A 24,894-nucleotide genomic window follows, 5' to 3' on the forward strand; every position below is an offset into this window, starting at 1 on the left:
ATGTTCGCATCTGAACTTTTCCGGGCGGACAACATCATCCTGGGAGGGGATTTGAATTTCTCCTTGGGGCACTGTGAATCCTGGGGACACTCGGCCCAAGTGGATAACCTTTCTGACTCGATCTCCACCTTACTCGAAGCACATCAATGGGTAGACATCCCTCCTGTCAGGCTTCATTATACTTGGACCAATAATAGAAGTGGTGATCAGAGTCTAGCAAGAAGACTCGAAAGATTCCTCATCAAAGAGTCTTTCCACACTCTCCACCCTCGTATTAGGCAGTGGGTTGGCTTTGGAGGTTTATCTGATCACAGGCCAATATTCCTGGAACTCTCAGACGATACCCCGAAGATCAAAAGCCCTTTCAAATTCAATGCTTCTTGGCTCAAGGACCCCAGCTATCATCAGCTTGTATCGGAGTATTGGAGATCCAATCCTATCATGGGCGAGGAGGAACATACTGCTGGTTTTATAAGGAAATTATCTGAACTCAAGAGGATCTCCAGAAATTGGGCACACCTGAAGCGGATTAATGATGATAAGATACTGAAGGAGGCAGAACAAGCCATTACCACATTCAAGGATTCGTCAAATGGCACCTTTCCAGCACCGGACCTTTACACTACTCTTATTTCTAAGCGCTCACAAATTCTAAAGGAAAGAGAGGAGAGCTGGCGCCTTAGAAGTAGAGCCATATGGTTGGCTGGAGGGGACAATAACACTAGGTTCTACCATAAATTTGCAAATGGCAGGAAAGCCAATAATACCATCTGGGAGCTTCAAAATGCACAGGGACAGATGATCACTGAACAGCAGGGTCTGCCCAGACTTGCTAATGAACACTTCAAATCCATATACAAGGCACCTCGTGAGGCTAACATTCTAGAGATAATGCGGGTCGCTGAATACTTCCCCAGATTTGTAGAACAGGAGGATTCGAAGAATCTGATGATGGCTGTATCGAAGGAGGAACTTGAGGCCACCATAAAATGGTTTAAAAAAGACAAGAGCCCTAGACCGGATGGGTGGACCATCGAATTCTTTATTGCTTTTTTTGACATCTTGGGGGATGATCTTCTCAGAATCGTGGAGGGCAGTAGGAGGAATGGTAGCATACATGCAGCCATCAAATCCACCTTTATTGCCCTAATTCCGAAATCTGAATCTCCTACCTCCTTCAATGATTTTAGACCCATCTCTCTCTGTAATGTTCTGTACAAAATTATTGCCAAAATCATTGCAAACCGCCTGAAGCCCATATTGTCTAGTCATATATCCCCCGAACAATTTTCCTTTCTCTAGCATCGACATATACATGAGGCGATTTCCACTGCACAGGAACTTCTCCATACTCTGAAGACAAAGAAACAGAAGGGCATGATTCTCAAGGTGGACCTTTCTAAGGCATTTGACAGAGCAAATTGGCTCTATATCAGGTTAATACTTACTCACCTTGGCTTCCCTTTTGCTTACATCAAATGGATTATGAGTTGTATAAAGGATGTATCCTATAGTGTCCTCCTTAACGGTGAAGCTACCCCTTTTTTCCTATCAGAAAGGGGGCTCAGACAGGGCTGCCCCCTCTCCCCACTACTCTTCCTTCTTATTATGGAAGGTCTGAGCAGATCCATCACTGCTGCTCTGGACAAATATCAGCTGTTTGGCAATCAAGATTTCGAAGAATTTCTTTTTGACACACCTACTGTTCGTTGATGATGTTCTGATATTCTTAAATGGAAGCATCAGAGATTCTTCTATAATGCATAATATTTTCAAGCTCTTTCAACAGGCAACGAGGATGATGATTAACGAAGGAAAATCCACCATCACCATTATCGGTTGCTCTCAGCATGAGTCTATATATACTACCCAGCGGTTTCCTTTCTCTGTACTCAATTTGGATGACGGGCTTAAATATCTGGGCTTTCGATTAAAGCCTCTCGGGTACAGGATCGCAGACTGGACGTTACTTATCGCAAAGGTGGAAAAACGCTTACAAATCTGGTACCAAAAATATCTTTCCAGGGTTGGCAGATTAACCCTCATCAAGGCAGTTATTGAGGCCAACCCAGTGTTTTGGATGACACTCGCATGGATACCAAAAGGCATACTAAACAGACTTCAAAATATTTGCTGCAGATTCTTATGGAAGGGAAATCAACCTAGGAAAACTTTTGCCTGTGTCAAATGGGACTGCATCGCTATACTAAGATGATGGGGAGGATGGGGCATAAAAAGACTTGAGCTATTCTCAAAAGCCTTGGCTGCTAAGCTGGGCTGGCAGCTCATTAGCTCAAACAGTCTCTGGACCCGGGTAGCTCAAGCAAAATACATATGGCCTTCAAATTTGATGGATTGGTTTAGACAGTCTCGGCTCCCGTCTAGTAATATCTCCAACATATGGAAGGCAATGATGAATGCGCTCCCCCTGTTGCGACTAGGAATTACCTGGAGAATAAAGGAAGGCAACGCTGTTCGCATTGGAATAGACCCATGGGTGGGATGCGGGAACCCTCACATATTGCCAACCAACTTAATCAGATTCCTAAATGCCAGAGGCATCATCTACATCAAGCATATTGGCGACCACAACAATTCGACAGTCATTCATCAGGCTTGGAAAACCGCTTATGATTTAAACATACCTGAACATAGGAGATAGGATTGGCAGCTATATACAGAAGCCCTCACATAGGCCCATATCCGTTTAACAGAGGAACCCGATGAAATTATTTGGGCCCTTGCCAAGAATGGTCATTATTCCCCAAAAGAAGGATACATCAGACTCATGGATCCCCATAAACCACAGTCTATAGACCCGAACTGGAAATCTTTCTGGAAACTCAAGGCCGCCCCTCGCACCCGCCTGTTATTGTGGAACATACTCTTTGACAAGATCCCTACTGGCGCCAATTTGATGAAGAGATCCTTTCATGGTCCCTTCCGTTGCCATCTTTGTCGTATGGATGAAGAGAACACTGAACATCTCTTCCTGAACTGCACGTCATCTAAAGAGTTATGGAATGGTATTACTACCCACTACCCTTCCCTACACCCCTGGCATGGCAACAATATCCAAGAGGCTTGGAATACATGGTGCCTAGCCCACAAAGGCAAAGCCAGGAACATGCCTCTCCTTGTCTGCTGGGCCATTTGGATAGCCAGAAATCAGTCCATTTTCAATCTCAAGGAACCTCACTGGCCTTCTATTGCTCATCACATAATCTCTGATTATGATCACCTTCAAGAAGATGACAACGTAGCCCCTCAACGCATCATCACCCCTGAAATCATTGATAAATCTAAACCTTGGGCATATTTTGATGGTTCTGCTCAGGAAGCAGGCTGTGGAGGGGGAGCCATTCTATACTTGAATGATAACCACTGGTTCAAAATTCAAATAAACTTGGGGATGGGCACAAACAATTTTGCCAAACTCTGCTCTGCAAAACATCTCATATATTTTGCATTAACTCATCATTTCAGACATCTTCAGTTATTTGGTGATTCTAAAATCGTATGTAATTGGCTCAAAAATGTAACACGTTGCAATGCATATACTCTCAGGCATATCCTAGGGGAAGCTCATAGAATGATAGACATATTTGACTCTTTTGTCTGTCGACATATCTACAGGGAACAAAACTTGGAGGCTGATCAACTTTCAAAAGAGGCAACGCATCTACAGGACAATGTCTGGTTGATACAGGAGGAGATTGATGGTACTCACCATCAATATTACCACAGACCGTTTATAGAACAAGGACAAATTGGGCTTTAAGCCCATGATTTTGTAGAGCTCATTGTAAAAAACATGTTTATTTTCTCATATCTATTATTCGGCTGTAGATACAACAGTTTTTGTATAGACATATATAATACTCTCTCTGCGTAGAGAAGATATATATATTTTTGCATCTTTTTCCCTCTCTCTGTTGAGGGTAGTTTTGATACAACTCAGATTTCACAGACTCCCTGCGTGGAGGTTCAGCATTCAGCAGTATAAGTTTTTGTAAACAGTCTTATATGTATCCTGATAGGCAAGTAATGCCTCCATATGCATATGCCTCGGCATCTACAAAATGTAATTTCTTAATATTAATAGAAATTACGACTTTTTCCATGGGAAAAATAAAATAAAATAAAATAAAATATATATATATATATATATATATATATATATATATATATATATATATATATATAGATATATATATATTAACATATAAACATATATTTGTAAAAAGCATCTACAACTATCAACACAATGATGATTATGTGTATTCAATAATGTCAACACAATTATGATTTCACACACTCAACAACATATTTTATCTCTAGTTCCAGCCTCTACCATTGATTACAACCTATTTTATCAGTAGCCCCAATCTCAACCAGTGATTATATATACCAGATAAGTCAATATAGTGATATACCATGATATCAATTCTTCCTGCAAGTGATCATGAAACTAAGAAATTGCAAAGCCTTCAAAATTCCATATAGAGGCTACAAACATTTGTAATATAGCTACCAATTTAAAGATTGGAGTTCTTAACAACCTTCAATAATATATAAAGATATTTCACATAAATAATGAATTACAAACTGGTTTTGTAGATATACAAGCCTCTTACTTATCCATCCATACAAAATTCAAGAAACATGTATATATAATATGTAAGATGATGTTCTTCATCCAGTGAAAAATGAAGAAGATAAAGTCATATATATTTGGAAACAAACAAACAAATAAAACATGGGAAGGGCAAAATTTTTAAATATTCTTGAACATAGCCTTGATTTTTACAAAATTCAACTACTCGGGGGGGGGGGGGGGTGTATTTTATTTATAAGATTATCTTCATAGAATATAAATGAATATGACATTCTTTAAGTTATCTATAAAACAAAAAAGGCATATTTTTATATAGAAAAAATGTAGCATCCACATAATTTGAAAATTGAACCATTCGGTGAATCTCAAGAAGGAATATAATCTATTAGCAAATGGTAACCACTTTATTATTGATCCAAGATGTTTTTGCTTATAGATGTATAGAAAAGAATTGCATATAAAATTGCAGCTTAACACATAAATGTGCACATATGAAAAGAAGAAGAAGACACATAAAAAGGCACAAAAGAGAACACCAAGGCTTGATAACGGAGTTTGTCCAATTTGGACTACGTCTCCAGGCCCAGCTCAACAATGGGGAGGCCTTTCTTATTAAATGGCATGAATAAACAGAATTACATTCATCAATATGTCCATAAAGAGGCTTATATCTCCAATCTGCCTGATGGCTATAAAATGAATGCCTCAGATGGAGTGGTGTGCAGCGCCAAAGCTTCTCGCAACTGTAGAAGAGACTGGAATTGTGTAACTATTCAAAGCAGCTCAACCGATGCTCTCGGCCTCTAAAAAACAACGTGTTGCAACCATAAAAACGCCTCGACGTGCTCTTCCATCGATTGTGTCTTATAATGGGTTCTTTGGACAGAATCCCATTTAAATCGGGGCTGTTTGGTTAGTAATGGAGGTTGGTAGAGTGGCGGGTGCAACCGCCGCTCAAAATGGTCTTTTTATCGTTGAACGACAAAGCTTCAAAAATCCTAAAAAACACTGCAAATCCGCCCAAAAACCATATGCCCGGACCTCAAATATTATTAAATCGAGCTTATAGTCAATATCGGGTCCACACTAAGGTCGCAGATCGGTGTTTCACTGTGTCCCTGGCCTAGTCCTTGGGAAAGACCGACCGCTGATCACCGATCATTGATATCGGCTTCAGCCGATCGCGTTGGCATCCCGCACATATATTGCCCCGGGTGTCTGTTGGAGGTTCCACCGATCCGATTAATCACCAATCACATTTTCCATTCACTGATATCCACATATATGTATATGTATAATTGCCGATTGCAATGGCCTCTGATCTGTCGATCCGATCCGATTGGAGATCGGCGATCAGGGGTTCCATGGCCCAAACCTTAAGTCCGCCCTCATATGACCTCCGATTGTGATTTCCTTTAAGGCTTTTAAGACCCATTTTTAAAGGAAATTCCTCTGTTTTCTTAAGGATTGAAGAGCCCTTCTTTTTGCAATAACTTCATCATCCGGACTCGGATTGAAGTACCGTTTGCGCCGTTGGAATAAGGAAGACGAGATCTACATCCTGGTCTTGAGTTGACTTTAGTCTGATCACTTTCATTTTCTGAGTTTTTCCATGCCATTGTATCTAAAGATCTTCCTGGATCAATCCTCCCCATTGAGGAGCTTTTGGACCGCCAAAATCTTTTTATTAGTCAATTAGCAAGTGAGGGTATTGTGCCCTCACTTTCTCTTTCTCCAGCCATCTGGCCTTTCTGGGATGCATTCCCTTGAATCCAACTCGAAAGTTTTATGTATCTCCTCGCCGTGAAATCTTGGTTCTTCTGTCGAGGATGATGTCTTCGGGCAACTCATCGAGATATTCAGGTGCAAAATCATCGATGGTAGGAACTGTGCCCACCTCATCAGTGTCCATGATCAAAGGTGGTTCATACAGCTTCAGGTTCTCCACATTCACTACTGAGTACATCTGCATATATATCGGCAAGTCAAGACAAAAGGCATTGTTCCCAGTCTTCTCCAATATGGTGAATGGTCCATACTGGATTGGCCACAACTTCTTTCCTTCTCCCTTCATCCTGTCTTTGCTGATGTGGAACCACACCTTGTCGCCCACTTGGAATTGATGGTCAACTTGATGTTTATCATGTCGAGCCTTGTAACGAGCTTGACTCCTTTCCAACTGTTCTTGCACTGCTAGGTGAATCATTTGGATTCGTCGAATGAAATGTTGAGCTTTGTCTTTATCATTACGTCCACTGGAGCCATCCTCCCTTCCAAAGACCATGTATAAAGGGTCCTTTGGCAGGTAACCAAAGCATGTCTCGAATGGTGACCACTGTGTCGATGAATGCATTGCTCGGTTATAGGAATGATGTATACAGGGAGATGTTCATCCCACAACTTGGGATGTTTCCCACAATAGCCTCGTAATAGGTGTACCATGGTACGGTTAACAACCTCTGTCTGTCCGTCAGTCTGTGGGTGAAATGTCGTGCTTCTTTTCAATTTGGTGTCCATCATCCGCCACAAGCTAGTCCAGAACTCCCTAAGGAAGCTAGAATCTCGATCTTAAACAATTGATGTGGGTAATCCAAAGTGGACCCAAACATACTAAAAGAAAATAGAAGCAGTCTACTCTGTAGTAATCTGCCTTTTACAAGGCATAAGAATACACATTTTTCTAAAACAGTCAATGACGACATACAAATAGTCGCGACCCTTCCTAGACAAAGGTAAACCTCCTACAAAGTCCATTGACACACTTTCCCATGGACGACTCGTAATAGGGACTGGTGTGTAGAGCCCAAGTTTTCTATTAAAGGGCTTTGAAATAGAACACATCACACAACCCTTTACATAGTGAGTCACAATGTTTTTCATATGAGGCCAAAAAACAAAATCTTTGTACATGGCTTAAAGTCTTCTCGACACCAAAGTGTCCAGACACAAGAGAGGTGTGGGCCTCTTGAATTACATGCACTCTTTCTCCTGTGGGAATACACAATTTACCAAGGTGATACAACAATTTCCCCTGCAAGTGATAGTTGTCCACTTGTGAACCATGGGTTAGTTTTGCATAAACCTCCTTAAAGTCATCATCGTTAGCATATTGTTCAACATAACTTTCAAAAGACAACGAAGCATTATGCAAAATAACAGAAGTAGAAATAGGAGGGCGAGATAGCATATCAGCCACTTTATTGCTAGTGCCCTTCTTATACTTTATTACCAAATGAAACTATTGAAGAAACCCCATCCACTTGAAATGACGAGTTTGTTGCAACTTGGTTTGTGACTGAAGGTACTGCAAGGGCTGATGATCTGTATGGATGATGGTCTCCTTGCCGATCAGGTAGTGTTTCCACTTTTTCACACTCTGCACCAAGGCATAAAGCTCCTTGTCATAGGTGGGATAGTTTATCACAGCTTGAGAAAACTTCTCAAAATGGTAACAAATTGGTTTCTTTTTTTGCATCAGTACAACTCCCATGGCATAACCGATGGCATCGATTTCGATCTCAAATGGCTGTTGGAGATCGGGTAAGGCTAAGACTGGCGCGGTGCTAATTTTTTCCTTCAATGTTCCAAAGGACTTCTGCTATCTTCCTCCCCATTGGAAGACCTGTTTCACACTTGTCAATGTGTGAAAAGGTGCTGCAATAACAGAGAAATTAGCAATAAATCTCCTCCAGTACTGGACTGCACCTAGAAAGCTACGGACCTCAGTTACACTAGTAGGCTTAGGCCAATTTACAATTGCTTCAACTTTAGCGGAATCAATTTTTAACTGACTATGACCAACAATATGACCTAGGTAACCAAAAGAGGTTTTCCCGAACTCACACTTTGACAATTTTACAAAGGGTTTTTCTTTCTTTAGCACATCAAGCACTTTCTTTACATGACTCATATGTTCAAACCAACTCTTGCTGAAAACTAATATATCATCTAGATATACAAGAAAAAACTCATCAATGAAAGGCTGAAATATATGATTCATAACCCGCATAAAGGTGGCTGGAGCGTTGTAAAGCCCGAATGGCATTACCATCCATTCGAACAGCCCTTGCTTGGTTTTGAAAGCGGTTTTCCACACGTCCTGCTCCGCAATTCGGACTTGGTGATAGCCACTGCGCAGATCCAATTTTGTGAAATATACAACATTTTTTAATTGATCCAATAAATCATCTATGCGTGGGAGGGGATAGCAATTTTTTATTGATATTTTGTTGAGCGCGCAGTAGTCCACACACATCCTCCAGCTACCGTCCTTCTTTGGCACTAGAAAAATCGGCGACCCACATGGAGAGGAGCTTAGCCTGATCATGCCTTGGTCCAGCAATTCCTGCACTTGATGCTTGATCTCCTCCATTTCGATTGCTGACATTTTGTACATGCCGATATTCGGTAGAGGGGCGTCATGCAATAGGTGGATCTTGTGTTGGATCTCCCTCTGTGGAGGTAGTCCCCATGGCTCCTGAAACAATGCATTATAATCAGTAATTAAATCCATCAATTCTTGTTTATGCTTACCATCACAGCCTTGGAACGCGTCTGTGAATTCGGCCTCCTTTTCCCTGACGACCATAAGCATGCATGCCTTGCTGGAGTTCACCAGCTGTTTCATCTGCCCAACGCTTACGAGGCTGGCGTTAATTTTGTTTTGATGAGCCCACACTATGTACTCTATCCCATCCTTAGTGATGTGGTATTTATTTTCATGGCGGAAAAAGACAGCTTTTATGTCATACAGGTAGGGGCTCCCCAATACCATGCCACAAATGTCCAACGGTATAACATCCATCTCTACTTCATCTACCAGCTTAGAAGCAATCACAAATTTTACCTTGCACTGCTGGGTTACATTCAATTTAGCTTTATCATGTATCCATCCCAGCGGGTAAGGCTTTGGGTGCGGTTTTGTTTCTAAGCCTAGCTTCTTTACCAGAGATTCTGCAATTAAATTTGCTTGGGACCCCGTATCAAATAGAGTTTCTACTTTGGTATGGTTTACTACTACTCTAATATGAAATAATTCAATCCTTTTTCTATCATTTGAAATGGACTCATTTACAGAACTGGTGCTTCCTTGTGATTTAGAATCAACAGGAGGTGTAAAGGTACCTTTTGTTCCTGCTGCTATGACCAGTGCTTCATCTCCCAAATCTAATCCAAGGTCTTGTTGTGCTGCTGCCACTATTTTCTGTTTCCCTTTTCCTCCATACTTCTTTGCGAATTTTTCTGGGTGCTGCTTCCAACAATGATCATCATCATGGCCTTCTTTCTTGCAATGATTGCAATAAGGCCACTCTCCCTCTTTGGTTGCTGCTATTTTCTTCTCCTTCCCTTTCCATTTCACTTTGGATTTGCCATTGGGAGGTTTGAATGGTGGCTTTCTGGACTGATCCTCTCTTTCGTTCTTGCCTCTGTTTTCAATATGAATTGCTTTCACACTAGCTACATCAATAATGGTTGGTTCAAACAACAATAATGAATGTCGAATATAACTATGCAGTGAGCCAATATACTTAGTTACAACTTCAGGTGTATCTAGTGCAATACCCAAATCCAGTGCATGCTTCCTAAATTCTTCTGTAAAACTATGAAAATCCTGCCCTTTTCCTTGCATTAAATATTGCCAATTCATCAAAGCTTTCTGTTTGTATCCTAAGGGATAAAATTGTTCCCTTAACGTAGAAGTAAAAGCAGACCACAAGGAAAAGAGCTTACTCACATTTTTACTGCTCTACAATTTACTCTCCCACCAAACGAGAGTTGTGTTGCCCAGCCGTAGAGAGGCCAGCTAGATTTTCGCCTCATCCTCTACGATTTGTTGAATCCTGCAATAAACCTCAATCTGCCTGATCCAATTGTTAAGCTTTTCTGCGTTACTTTCACCATTAAACACAAGAAGATAAAATTTAACTTCTAATTTTAAAAAAGGTTTCTTTGATGCATCCTTTGGATTTCTCTAATTATGGTGGTGTGGGGAAGAAGAACCTTTACCACCAAAAGGAGAAGGAGGGGGTTCTTCTCCATCATTCCCATGTGTTGAACAATGTCCTTCTGGATTCCTCTCTTCAGCTTTTTCCAGTCTTATAACCAGTTGACTGATATTTTTTGCCATCGAATAGAAAGTCTTTCTGAAATTACGATCCTGTTCAATACGACTTCTCCGAAGTGCACGCCCTGCCTCTGGATCGAAAGGTTCTAGATTCCCTTCGCCTCTTTGGAGCCTGCCTCTTGTTAGCATACAAACATGCAATTCACATCTAAAAAGCTTTGCTCTGATACCACTTGATCCAGGATGTTTTCACTTATAGATGTATAGAAAATAATTGCATATTAAATTGCAGCCTAACACATAAATGTGCACATATGAAAAGAAGAAGAAGACACATAAAAAGGCACAAAAGAGAACACCAAGGCTTGATAACAGAGTTCGTCCAATTTGGACTATGTCTCCGGGCCCAACTCAACAATGGGGAGGCCTTTCTTATTAAATGGCATGAATAAACAAAATTACATTCATCAATCTGTCCATAAAGAGGCTTGTACCTCCAATCTGCCTAATGGCTATGAAATGAATGCCTGAGATGGAGTGGTGTGCAGCGCCAAAGCTTCTCGCAGCTGTAGAAGAGACTGGAATTGTGTAACTATTCAAAATAAATCAGCAGATGCTCTTGGCCTCTACGAAATAACGTTCTGCAACCATAAAAATGCCTCCCCGTGCTCTTCCATCGACTGTGTTTTATAATGGGTTCTTTGGACAAAACCCCATTCAAATCGGGGTTATTTGGTTAATAATGGAGGTTAGTAGAGTGGCGGGTGCAACCACCACTCAAAATGGTATTTTTTATCGTTGAACGACAAAGCTTCAAAAATCCCGAAAGACACTGCAAATCTACCCAAAAAACCATATGCCCGGACCTCAAATATTATTAAATTGGGCTTATAGTTGGTATCGGGTCCATGCTGAGGTCGCGGATCAGTGTTTCGTTGTGTCCCTGGCCTAGTCCTCGGGAAAGATCGACCATCGTTCGCCAATCGCCGATATTAGCGTCGGCTGATCGCATCGGCATCCCACACATATGTTTAGATTGCAACAAGATGATGGAGCTTAATGAAAAGAGTCGCCTTCACTAAGTGGGCCCGCAGGCAAATTATGGCGCAAGTTCTATTTTTGGATCCCAACTGGGATGACCACAGTAGGAGTGACCACAGCAGGGATGATCACAGCAGGAGTGACCACAGCAGGAGTGATCACAGCAGGAGTGATCAAAGTCTATTTTTAGATTGGCTGTCCAAAATAGAAAAGTCAAATATTATTGTCTCATAATAATATTTGGACTATAAACTTGATCTAATTCTCTTGGAGCACTTCAGTTTGAGCTACAGATGTGGCCCATGCAGTTGTCAGAAGGAAGTACGCTTTTCTTATGAGTCATTTGAGTTGTTGCATGCATGAATTCAGTTAGAACTCAATCAGTTGAGTTTGGTGGAGTTGAATGTGGAGTTAATGGAGTTGTGTTCAGTTTAACTTGGTTAAACTAGTTGTAGTTAGTCTAACTGCAAATAGATTAATGATGAGTTGTTAAACTAATTATTAACTCATAATGCAACTAATGAATACATCATTTAACTCAGTTGCATGTCAGTGCATGTTCAGTTCAACAAGGACAGGGGTTAGAGAATCAGATTGCTATCAGTTGTGACTATAGTTGTGCATCACATCTTGCACAATCAAGGGATTGAGTATGCCAATGAGTTTGCTCATGTATTTGCCCACTATTATAGCCTCTGCTCACGTCTAACACAGTGTGAGTGATTCTTTGGAGGTGAATACGAGTTTGGTAAACCATTCTCATTTAATTCTTGAGCAGGTATTGAGCAGTGGAGGCAGGCAAGCAGTGGAATAGATTTGGAGATCAGATCTTAGCTGTATTGTGTGTAACAGGTGGAGCTGGTACTAGATTGCTTGTGATAAGCATTGTACTTTGTAATGTTACATGGTCTCAATCATTAATATACAGATAGTTAGGGTTTTTAGCGAGATGCTTTCCCCGGGTTACATACTGTGTTAATGTGTGAATGCTCTTGATGTTTTATTGTTATTGATGCTGCTATATTGATGATCAACGTAGAGGAGCTTATGTATTGTGTATGTATTCCGCAATAATACATGATCAGGATAATCTCTGTTGAATATGTGTTAAATTATTCAAAATTTCTACAACATATATCGCCCCGGGTGTCTATTGGAGGTTCCGCCGATCTGATTAATCGTCGATCGCATTGTCCATTCGCCAATATCCACATATATGTATATGTATAACCGCCGATTACGATGGCCTCTGATCTGATCGAAGATCGACGATCGGGGGTTCCGCGGCCCAAACCTTAAGTCCGCCCTCATGCGACCTCTGATTGCGATTTTCCTTTAAGGCTTTTAAGCCCCATTTTTAAAGGAGATTCCTCTGTTTTCTTACGGATTGAAGAGCCCTTCTTTTTGCAATAACTTCATCATCCAGACTCAGATTGAGGTACCGTTTACGCCGTTGGAATCAGGAAGAAGAGATCTACATCCTGGTCTTGAGTTTACTTTAGTCCAATCACTTTTATTTTCTGATTTTTTCCATGCCATTGTATTTGAAGATCCACTTGGATCAAACAAACAAAACATGGGAAGGGCAAAAACTTTTAAATATTCTTGAACATAGCCTTGATTTTTACAAAATTCAACTACTCGGGAGGAGGCATTTTATTTATAAGATTATCTTCATAGAATGATAAATGAATATGGCGTTCTTTAAGTTATCTATAAAACAAAAAAGGCATACAAAAATATATAGAAAAATGTAGCACCCACATAATTTGAAAATTGAACCATTCAGTGAATCTCAAGAAGGAATATAATCTATTAGCAAATGGTAACCACTTTGCTATTGAATATTAAATAATTATCTAAATTTAAACCATTCGCATTCTCATGCACCTTGGATGTGAGATGATGAATGCGACAATTTCTTAGAGGCACTACTAACAATGGATTTCAATTGTGTGATGTTTACATGAAATCTGTGTATGTGTAAATGAATGTCACCGAACACACTGTAAAAGTATGTCAGTGCACACATTAATATGCAACTGTGTAATTGCCACAATATCTGGGACCTCAAGCAATATGTAATATTGCTTTCCAGGCTTAATAAAAAATTTATAGTCACAACACAATAAAGTATGATAATGGCTTCTAGCAATAACTTTCAACCCAAATGTGAGGAACAAAAGGAGTACCATACAAATTATGTAGACTTTTTTTCCAATCAATAAAATAACAAACTCAACATCCATCACACCATAACAGAATTTGTTGATGCTTATACTGGGAAAGCACATAAATTCAAACAAAATGCAGATCTCAACATGGTTCATTGCTATAATCTACAAATGGGACCAATTCTTGCCAGCCTATCTGAGATGATGAATGCAATAATAAAATCTCAGAAGCCCAATTGGCTGCAAATGTCTCATGTATACATGGAATCTGTGCATGTCTAGAAGTATCTTAGTGAACCCAGGTTATGAAACTGTGTAATTGGCCCAATACCTGGGCCCTTGAGAAGTATGGAATATTGCTTTCGAGGTTATATAAAATATCCATAGTCACACCACATAAAGAAGTACTATAATAACTTCCATACAAGTTATCAATATTTTTCAACCCAAAATTCTTGTGATGAACAAAAAGAGAGTCGTGCATAATTTCCAATAAATAAGAGAGCCGTACATAATTGCCAATAAATAAAATGGAAAACTCAACATACAACACATCAGAACAAAATACATTAATGCTAATGCTGGGAAACCACATAAGTTTAGACAAAATTCAGCTTCCAACATTATTCATCACTATAATCTACACATGGAACCAAATCTTACCAACCTAGTTATCGTCACTGAAGCCCAACCTAAAAGTTAATAAAGGACACTTCTGAGGCTATGAGCACGTCATTTCTCTAATTAATATTTTCAATGCCAACACTAGGCAATGGAAATTGGCTAGCAAACGATTCAACTTGCTTTTTGAGATCATAAATGCTATTTCGTAGTTAGAAATTTTCTGGCTTAATAAATTCCATAAAATCTTTTAATTGTGTACTTTGCACAGAGCCCTTAGCCTGAATGGCTATCTACACCCCCTCATGGATAAAATCTGTAACCTTGATAAATTCATCCTCAAGAAGCCCACGGGTGGTTAATGCAAGAGTCCCTAAGTGAATACCACTAGGAACCACAACACTTTTATCACCTGAAAATGTAAGGTCTAAGAGTAAGCTATATCATCCCATGGAGCAAGGAAAATCAATGACTCCCTTACATCTAAATATACAAAGCAAAAATTCATGCAACCTAGTATAGAATTCTTGTTTAGTGTGACAAAAGCAACATCCAACATCCAAAACATTCTCTACTCTTGCACCATCAATGCCCTGTCCAAGACCATTAATATATACCATGTTGCATTCAACCAACTAAATCCAATAGAAATCAATATACAAGCAGGTTGTTTACTCCAACATATGAACAGAGGATCCTTACCAAGGGCCTCAAATCAACTAGAACTAGGTGATTGTCACTACCACCATACACCAAATTGTAACCCAAATCCATTAGTCTCTTAGCAAGGGCTCGACAATTTTCTACAACCTACTAAAACTATTTTACCTTTGATAAGAAACAAAATCCATTCACAAAATAATTCAAATGCATGAATTTTATAGAAGCTTAAACATGTGAGAGTGCTACACCTATACTTGATAAGCCTTGAACTCTGCACTTACATCCTGCTTTAAATAAACAACCAACCCTCCTATGGTATGGTTATGTGTTCCTCCCTAGAAAGCCATAGATTATTTCATGCATCTTTTAGAAACACAATAATAAAAATATATATATATCCAATAGGAGTGGGCTATTGTAAGGAAGGAACAGAGCTGAGGTGACAACTCCCCCGATGTCGGCGACTTGATCCTGGCGACCCCTCCTGCTCTCGTCACCTGATGGGCTCCACCGAATTCTGTCATCTCCTCCTCCTCCACCACCCTCCTCCCCTACCCACACCCTATGCCACCCTACCCTGCCCTGTTCCACATTAATTGTCTGAAAATAGAGATTTTGAACTTCGCAATTTTTTTGTTTGCGCATGTAGGGGACCACTACACTTTCCCTAATCTACCAGCTCCAAAAGATATTCCATCGTGGTTTCACATAGAATTAACCTCTCTAGAAATTATAGATGCATGCAATCTTACAACAGTAACATGTCAACATATTTTTATGTGAACATTTAGCCATTAAATTCAGGAATCGACATAGAATTACAAACCAGGATTTATACTTACAAGCATCTTCAAGGACAACATTTGAACAATTTGAACTTGACAACTGTGCAAAGTGCTTATTTTACAATTTTAATTCTAGGCTTTCTCTTACAGGCACATATACATTGGTTCCTAGAACAACCTCAACAACCAATTCTAAATATTTCCAAACAAATGACAACATGCATGTAACAATTTCTTGCATTAAAATTGCAACATAAAAGTTCATAAAGCAATTTCACCTTCTGCTACATATTTAATGAGAAGAGCGCAAGAGTTGCTTTATCTTGTTGCAATAGACCTCGGAAGGAACTCCATGAACATAGTTATGGTGCATTTTCCATTTTTTATTTTTTCCAAAGAACTATTCATTTACAGGTGAAACTTTGCTACTTTTTGTGGGCTATAACCCTTTTTCTGGTGAGGGAGATACCATCTTTTTGAGTTACATTAACTCTTCAAAACTTGTATTTTTTTTTCAAGAAAGTCACCAACTCTTGCTGCAGCACAAAACCAAATCAGTATAGTTTAGAGAAACATTTCAAATTAAGATATTTAAGAGCTCTTATCCAGAAGATTCTAAGGTTCAAGATGCTATCCAAGTAGTGACTTTGGAGTCCTTAATACAGTTGGGGAAAGATAAATCTAATGATTTGCATGCAGTTTGGTAGTGAAACATCATGTTGTAGATGGAAAGAATTTATTCAATGCAGTAAGTTCTGCTTTCATACTTTTTAGAAGCCCACAACGCTTACCAAAAAAGTTCTACTACCTACAACTCATCAAGAAGACAATAATCCATGCTTTTCTTTTGAAACATTAATTTACATAAATAAATAATACGTTAGTTTAACAATAATACATTAGTTTGACACATTATAAATCTATGTGTGGACATCATTTTTGTGAAAACAACTTTCGAACAAAGCAGAGGTTATTTGGAGACTTCAAGTCATAATCTTATAGGTTGTTATAAGTACATCTTAACAACTCTGGTTCTTTAAACATGGAGAAATTTGTACCTTGGTTTTTATTTATTTATAGCTTTTAATGCTTAATAGATATCGACTTAAGATGAATCTACACTGGTGTAGAAACAACGCGAGCATCACTATTGATATAGAGCCAAGGAAATCGTTCAAGATAGGGAAATACTTACCATCAAACATAATAAAATGTAGTCTGCTGCTCTAGGAAATATGTAGTGCCACCATTGCAAGTGTTGAAACTTTGGTCCATCAATGAAAAGTATAGGTAGTCCAACAACTGCAAACAATGCTAAAAATTTTATATATTTTATAAAGATATCAAATCAACTTTGTGTCACAGGCCCAACATCAAATTGAAATTACAACAAATTGAAGTGAATTTGACTGAAAATGCAACAACATGTTTGAGGTTTAAGTGAAATTGATTCCAAGTAATGTGATATTGTATAGATACAATTTCCAAGAATGGGATAAATGAATGGAAACACACCATGAGGATGGAAAGAATCAGAATATATCATGAATGCCACAGATGCAGCTAGGGAAACACTACGAACAACGCAACTTGGGCCAAAAACAACTAATGCAATGACTCCAAGTGTTGCACAACCAATATGAGAAACGAACATATTGTATTTCTGCATATGAAGTTCAAAATTAAAGTTTTCAAATTTACAAAATGCTCAAAAATAGGCCTGATTGTCTATTTCTTGTATTAGATGGTTTAATATAGTACTAATTTTGCATGAGCAATTCAGTATGTTTACAATAATTTTAGAGTTGGTGTTTAAGTTTGAGTTTAACCATATCACTCTTGGAATTGTGATTTCTACTTTCTTTGAGATATTGCTTAAAATAGAAAAATGGATCATAAATGTTTAAAGTCTACATGTGCTGCCGGTGATGTTGGAGCAGTAAATAACGCAGCACAAACAACACTAAAGGGATCAATTGTCAATTTAAGCCCTTCGGGTGCAATCATAATATCTATGAGTTCCATGTTTTCCATTACTAAAAATGCCCCCACACATATCAATGGAATAAGCTGAGCCAATCTACTAGATTTTAGGCCCCAAGAGAAAAGCACAAATTTGACAATATTGATTGACCTTGATAATGAGCCTTCTTTGAGTCACAAAAAACAAGATATCATCTCTTTGAATTTGAATATGACCTCCTATTTAGGAAAAATTTAAGGAAACTTACCAATGAAAGACATCAACTTAAATCACCTTATGAACTAATTCATGCTCTTTCCTAGAGTGAGTAGAGATGTGTGTGCTTCCTTCTGAATATGTAAAGCATTCCTTACGTGACAATGAATACAGGGAGTGGCTAGTCTTTTTTATCAGATTTTGCCTCTATTTTGTCAAGTGCAAAGCAAACATCTTAATTTCAATTATTATATGTAAATAAGCTTTAATTTGCTTTAATCCAATTTGCCTCATCCATGAGTTGATACTTGGTTCTAAAATTGAATGTGAGTTCTATCGAGTTTGTGGTGATCCTAAACTAATATAATAATAAAGTGCATCATCCCAAAAGACAAAGCTACATGAGCACCAGTAAACTAGTAGAGATATAAAACATGAAAAACCATTTAACACAGTGTCACAATTCTTAGTTTAGTATTTGGAAATTTTCTCTAGAATCTCTTGAAGTGTAAACCCACTTGTAATTTGGGAGAAATGCTCCTCCTAAACAATATTTTATTTATACTTGCAATACAAGCAAAATTTTTGGCTATACTTGATATTATGGTCTTATATTATCAACCATATATTTGATACTTTGAGAATCATATAGCGGATCACTACATAGTGAGTAGAACATGCAAGTTTTCACCTAGATAACACGATTCTAGAATCTAAAAAAGAAGAAGTGATTATTCAACTAGGCAGAACAAAAGTATCCCCAATTATGAATTTCCCTTATCTTTATCATGTACATGAAGCTCGAGCCTTTTGTAATTTCCTCAAACAACATGGTTACATCACCATTTCCTTTCACATAAGGTTTGATAAACATTTCGCACTTACATCACTGATACTGGGTTTCTTGATCTGGATATCTACCTCATGCTTAATTGTCGGTCCTCTATGAACAAGGCATAATTCTAGCATTTGAATCCTTTTGAAAAGGGTGAATTGAAACAATCCCCATGTCACTAAGGTTGCTATAGACGAAACCATAAATTTTAAAACTATAATCATCAAAAATTCTAAAAGGGCTTGTAGGGAACTGCCAAGCAAAAGAGAGAAAAAAAATTGAGCCCTCGGCTTTGCCAACTTAAATAAAAATAATGGATAGAAGGCAAGAGGCTACAAATTCATAGAAGCAAGAAAGTCCTTTGTCACAATTAGGCTGGCATTTGAGAAATTGGTTTGATATGGAATCAACAAGGTAGTTATGGAAACACTCAAGGAAAGAGAAGGTGGGAGCAAAGTAAAACAAAATTACAGGGAAAATGTTTTGTTAAATATCAATTATTAATATAAATAGAAAAAATGAAACATAAAAATGAGACCATAATTAATAATTTATCAGTTAAACTTCAATATCAGATTCCAATGTTAAAACTATCAAATGAATCCAACTAGTGGAATTGGAATTCTCCATAAAACCAATTCAAATAAGTGATGGCAAAATTAAGGGGACACATACCCAGATGACCAATGGAGTGCCATCAATGGAGATCTGAGAATTTATACTTTAAATGCGATCTATAGATGAATTTGACAAAAAAAGGAAAGGATTAAAAACACTTGTTGTTGGACAAATGACATCGCTAGAGTGAGGACTAGCCGCTCCTATGAGATTGTCCCACCACTTTGAGTGAGAAGTGCCCCTATTCACATTGGCCACCGATTCTTCTACTATCACATCGTTTCTCATGGTCCTCCACTTCCTCTTGGGATATGTATGCAGTAGAGATCTGAAAAGCTTGGAATTGGAGATGCAGACGTTGTTCCCATTTTGTAAACCTAATTGGGGATTATGAACACCCACCTTGCAAATTACAGAAAACAAATTGGGAATCATGTTGTGCTGTGTTGGGTTGCCTCTGGACGAGATGAGGTAGGTTATCATGTAACTAACCCCTGATGCCTCGATTTCCGTTAGGCTGTAAAATTAGTCAACGTGGAACATGCTTGATCCTTAGTATATTGTCTTCATCGAAATATTACAATCGCAAATTTGGTAGCAAGGGACTAGCTTGGTTCGAGAATATTACTAGTTTCGAGCGTATGGGAGCTGGGAGATGTCAGAGAGAAAAGGAGTTGTCAGAGAGAAGGGGCACTAGAGAGCTATTTTGTGTTTTTGTACGCCTATTGATAATGAATATGGAATGGAACTGGTAGATTAGGGAAAGTGTAATGGTCACCTGCGCCCGCAAACATCAAATTCGCAGTGTTCAAAATCTCTGGTTTCAGACAATTAATACGGAATAGGCCAGGGGAGGGTGGTGGAGGGTGTGGGCAGGGGAGGAGGGTGGCAGAGGAGGAGGCAGCATTTGGTTGAGCCAATCAAGTGAGGGGAGGAGGAGGGGTCGTCAACGTCAAGGGAGGTGTCACCTCAACTCTATTCCTTCCCTACAATAGCCCACTCCCATCCAATATTATGATATTAGTGAGCAGGAGAACAATATGGATGGTGGAGGAAAGGAAGGAGAAATCAAATTCACCTATAACCCTGGAAAAACTGTATTGTTGATGGCTGTCTCTAGGTCGACCCTTGATATTGGTTCCTTTCTGAAGAATATCATGCCTCCCCGCGGACCTCGTAAAGACTAAAAATCATAACCCTCCAATCCAAAAATATTTTAGAATGAAAAATATATATATAAAAAAAAGGTGAAACAATTGACAAACAATTCAAGGAACATAATGACTTTCATCGAAGGTTTGATCTAGTAGTGATAAGAAATAGAAATAACATAAATAAATGGAAACAAAAAACTGAATTAGAGAACATGTAAGAGAATCAAAATGAAAATCTACACCTATTAACTCTATAATCACTCCTCCTATGATGGGAATGGCATATTTGTTTTAGTTCTTCACCGTTTCTTGAACATTAATGGGATTATTGTTCTTCTACTAGGGAGGAATGGCACAGATAGATAGTATTAAGATATATCCAAAAAAACATCCATCTAATATAGTCATATTTTTAATCGAAAGGGTGAAGTGCACAACAAATTAATAGCATCAAGTCACCTTGTGCGTTGTAGTTGTTACTACATCACAAAAGTTGAATGGACTGACCATTATAGAAGCAACAATGAGACCACTTATGTGTGCCATTTCCATCATTAAGTATGCCCCAACTGTATCGGCAATCTTCCCAAACCACAAACTTTTTAGTACTAAAAGGCATTAAAAAAAAATCCAACATTACATACTAAAAGAACATATTAATAAAATATGCTAGAATAAATGTTGTTGGAAAAATAAATTTTTGAAAGGATTTCCATTATAATACATGTAGAAATACTCAGCTTCAATACCTACCCCATGTGAGGGTAATTAATGTCTCGGGGATATGCACTAGCACCAACAATGATAAGCTTGGGCTTAAAAGGGTGGCAGTGTTCTCAAGCATCTCATAGTCAGTGAATCCTATAACCCAAGAAAACAAACATAACCATTAACAATTTGAACACTTCCTGTGGTGAAGTAAAATTATATGTGCAGACACAAACAAATTCATCTAGCCCGATAATGGTTCTAGCCACAACTGATACATTCTATGAAAGATTTCCTTAGGTTAGAACCAATTAAGAGGGCCTACCTCTTAGTACGCTTATCCCGTTTGATGATGTCCTTGCTTGCTTGCTCCAACGATCTCTCATTTCCTTCTTCAAACACCTAAAACAAGTAAACAACAACAAACAACAACAGTGATAATAGACAAATTGTAATTCAACCTACTTAACATGTCAAGAAACATTAAGCCTTGAATATGTAAGATGAAAAATCACGTAGGAAATCAATCGATAGCTGCATATATATCGAATCAAGAAGAGATTACAACCATTGTCTTGACGTTTCCATTCTCCTCCGACAAAACTAGTTTCCCACACACTTCTGCTAGCATTCCATGATGACCTCAACAATAATAGTTTTAAGGTTCTTCCCTTTAGGCTTCACACTGAACCAAATTCACACTTATCCCTCACATAACTAGAGAGCTACAACTATGAATAGCTTGCTATTTACTCCAAACTCAATTAGCACTAGCACACCAACGTTAACACTAGCTTGTGCTTGGGAAAAAGGGAGATTTATATATGATGGATGGATGGGAGATGGATCCTCTTATCATGGGAGAAGGTCTTATCCCTTGAGGTAGTTCCATCATTATAGGGGAAAGGAGCCCAAACTGACATCCTCAACCCCATCCGGACAAACCATTTACCAGACTTCTATTATGAAGCTTCTAGAGCTGGAAGTGATCCGAGTTAACTCAACTCCTAGATTTAACTAAGATCTTTTACTTTTGTGATGTGATTAGAATTGCATTTAAAATATCATAATTGAACATATATGCATACTGTAAAGAAGAAGGAACATGACAATCATCAGCAACATAAAACTCAATTCGTTGATAACAGAATTCGTCCAGGAGGGACTACATCTCTGGGCCTCGGTGTCAAGATGGTGTAGGCCAATGCATTAAGTGTTGGAAAGAGTGATCATGTACATGCATGTGTTTTCTCTATCATACAAGGAATATGCCCTCACGTAGGAGTGGCTCCAAGAGATTTTCCACTACAGGTACTCTCATTCAAAAAGGACTCCTATCAATATGACATAATTTCACATATGACAATAATGAGCATCCTGCCAACATGGCATCAAAGGGATCTCAATTTAGACATACATGACTACAACATGAGTATCCCGTCAACATGACGACAAAGGGATCTCAAATAAAACATTATGAATCATGACAACAAGTACATCCCACAAATGATTCTGCATCATGTCAAGCAGGAATGATGAATCAAGTAAGAAAACAAGATCCCACATCAAACATCAAATAGGGATCTGTGCAGCACAATGCATCTCATAGCAAGAAGAAGTACATGAACATACTGCATATACCTCACATCTTGGGGCCATTCGAAGAAAAGGATGTCAAACTACTAAAGTAGTCTGTACCATCAATCTCGTGGCAACGAATCTCATGGAATGACTGCTCGCACGTTGGATCTTGACACCTACACTCCACTTAGAAAAGTGTTCGAAAAATTAAATGATCAAATAGGAAATCTGAATGCACCATCAGATTTGTGGCATTGAATAAAGTAAAATCGACTATCAAATTTCTGAATTCTGAGAAAATGAAAATCTGGGGCTTAAGGAATCATTTAGATTCCCCCTAAATTCCTCAAATATTCCCTCCTCATGTTCATTTGAAGTTCTGCTGCTCAGATCAAAATTCTGACTGCTCCATCAGGCTTGTGTCACTGAGAGGTGTAATATCGACATAAAATTTGTCCAATTTGGACACTGGCAAAATTTTGCCCTCCTGAGAATTTGGCTCAATCATGGTTCCGCCTGTGCTTTTCCCAGGTTCATGGTTCCACTTGCAAAATTAATAAAAATTATGTTTCAATCCGCGTGCATGCTCCTTCGCTCCTCCATGCCTGGCGCACTAAGAAAATGAAGGTTTATATAAGGTTCCCAGGCGGAAATATCAATGAATGTTGTTTGGCATTGTGGTAAGGCGGACTAATGGAGGCAGAGAGGTCGGGGATCAAATCCTGACCCCTCCAAAATTACACATAATAGTTATATATATATATATATATCTATATATATATATATATATATATATATATATATATATATATATATCTATATATATATATATATCCCGCAACCCAACTTTGACCAAAATTTTCACTGGCTCGTTCTCCCTCATACGAGCTCGGATTGACAAACTGTTCTCACCGTTGCGATCAAGGTGACAAGATCTACGCTCTGGTTTTGGTTCAAAAGCATTCTGATCACTTTGATTTTTGAGCTTCCATAAGCCCTCTTTGTCCTCTGTGTGTCCCTGGAGCCACCAAGATCAATCCTCCCCACTGAGGAGCTTTTGGTCCTCCAAAAGCATGAAAAATAATCTGCAACTTTTCTATACCTTGTCTACATCACAAGCGTCCTGAAAAGGTCTCATTTCCATCTCCTTCACCTTTGTTCTTCAGAGCCTTAAGCAATGAGCCGACACCTGCAACCTCTGCAACCTGTAGTACATGGTTTTGCAAATTACATGCTTGACTCTCATGATCAACTAATGACCCAAGCATCCCACACTTGCCACGAGTTTATAACACATACTCGGTGGTCAAGTTTACATCGAAAAGGAAACAATACCCCAACTACCAAAAACAAGGCCAACATATCATTATTGCTTCAACTAGTGATGGAAAAACACATCATCACTGCAACACATGATTTATAGAATAAGGCCAACACTATTTTTGTTTTGAAAAGTGATGGAAACACAACATCACTTTCAGAGTGTAAAATGCAACACAAAATAAGACCAGACATCATTGTTGCTTAATAAGTGATGGAAAACACATCATCACTTTTGCATTTTAAAATGCAATAAATGATTTACAAAAGCACGACCATTACAAGCTAACATATCTAGAAACCATTTTTCACTTATCAAGGTGAATGGGTCGCCTCGTTGTGGTGCATTCGCTAGTCGAACAATCGTTTCATCGGGTTCATGCACCGACGCTTTGTCTTTAAGGCGCTGCTCTGGATGGAGCCTCCAACAAGTGGCTCTTTGATGGCCACTTCTGTTGCAATGACTGCAATACATCTTCTTCCTCTAGATCTGCTTAACATGTTTCTTTACCTGCTGTTGAGAGGGTATTTCA

General features: G+C 38.7%; 1 pseudogene; it reads right to left on the reverse strand.

Annotated features, from left to right (window-relative positions):
* Nucleotides 1-14,637: 14,637 nt before the first annotated feature.
* LOC149173513 (serine hydroxymethyltransferase 3, chloroplastic-like) overlaps nt 14,638-24,894 on the reverse strand; it is a 29,108-nt pseudogene continuing 18,851 nt past the window's right edge.

Source organism: Pinus tabuliformis, chromosome 4_2 (assembly GCF_031772625.1).
Source record: "Pinus tabuliformis cultivar Carrire ecotype Pingquan chromosome 4_2, CPIR1, whole genome shotgun sequence".
NCBI lineage: Eukaryota > Viridiplantae > Streptophyta > Pinopsida > Pinales > Pinaceae > Pinus > Pinus tabuliformis.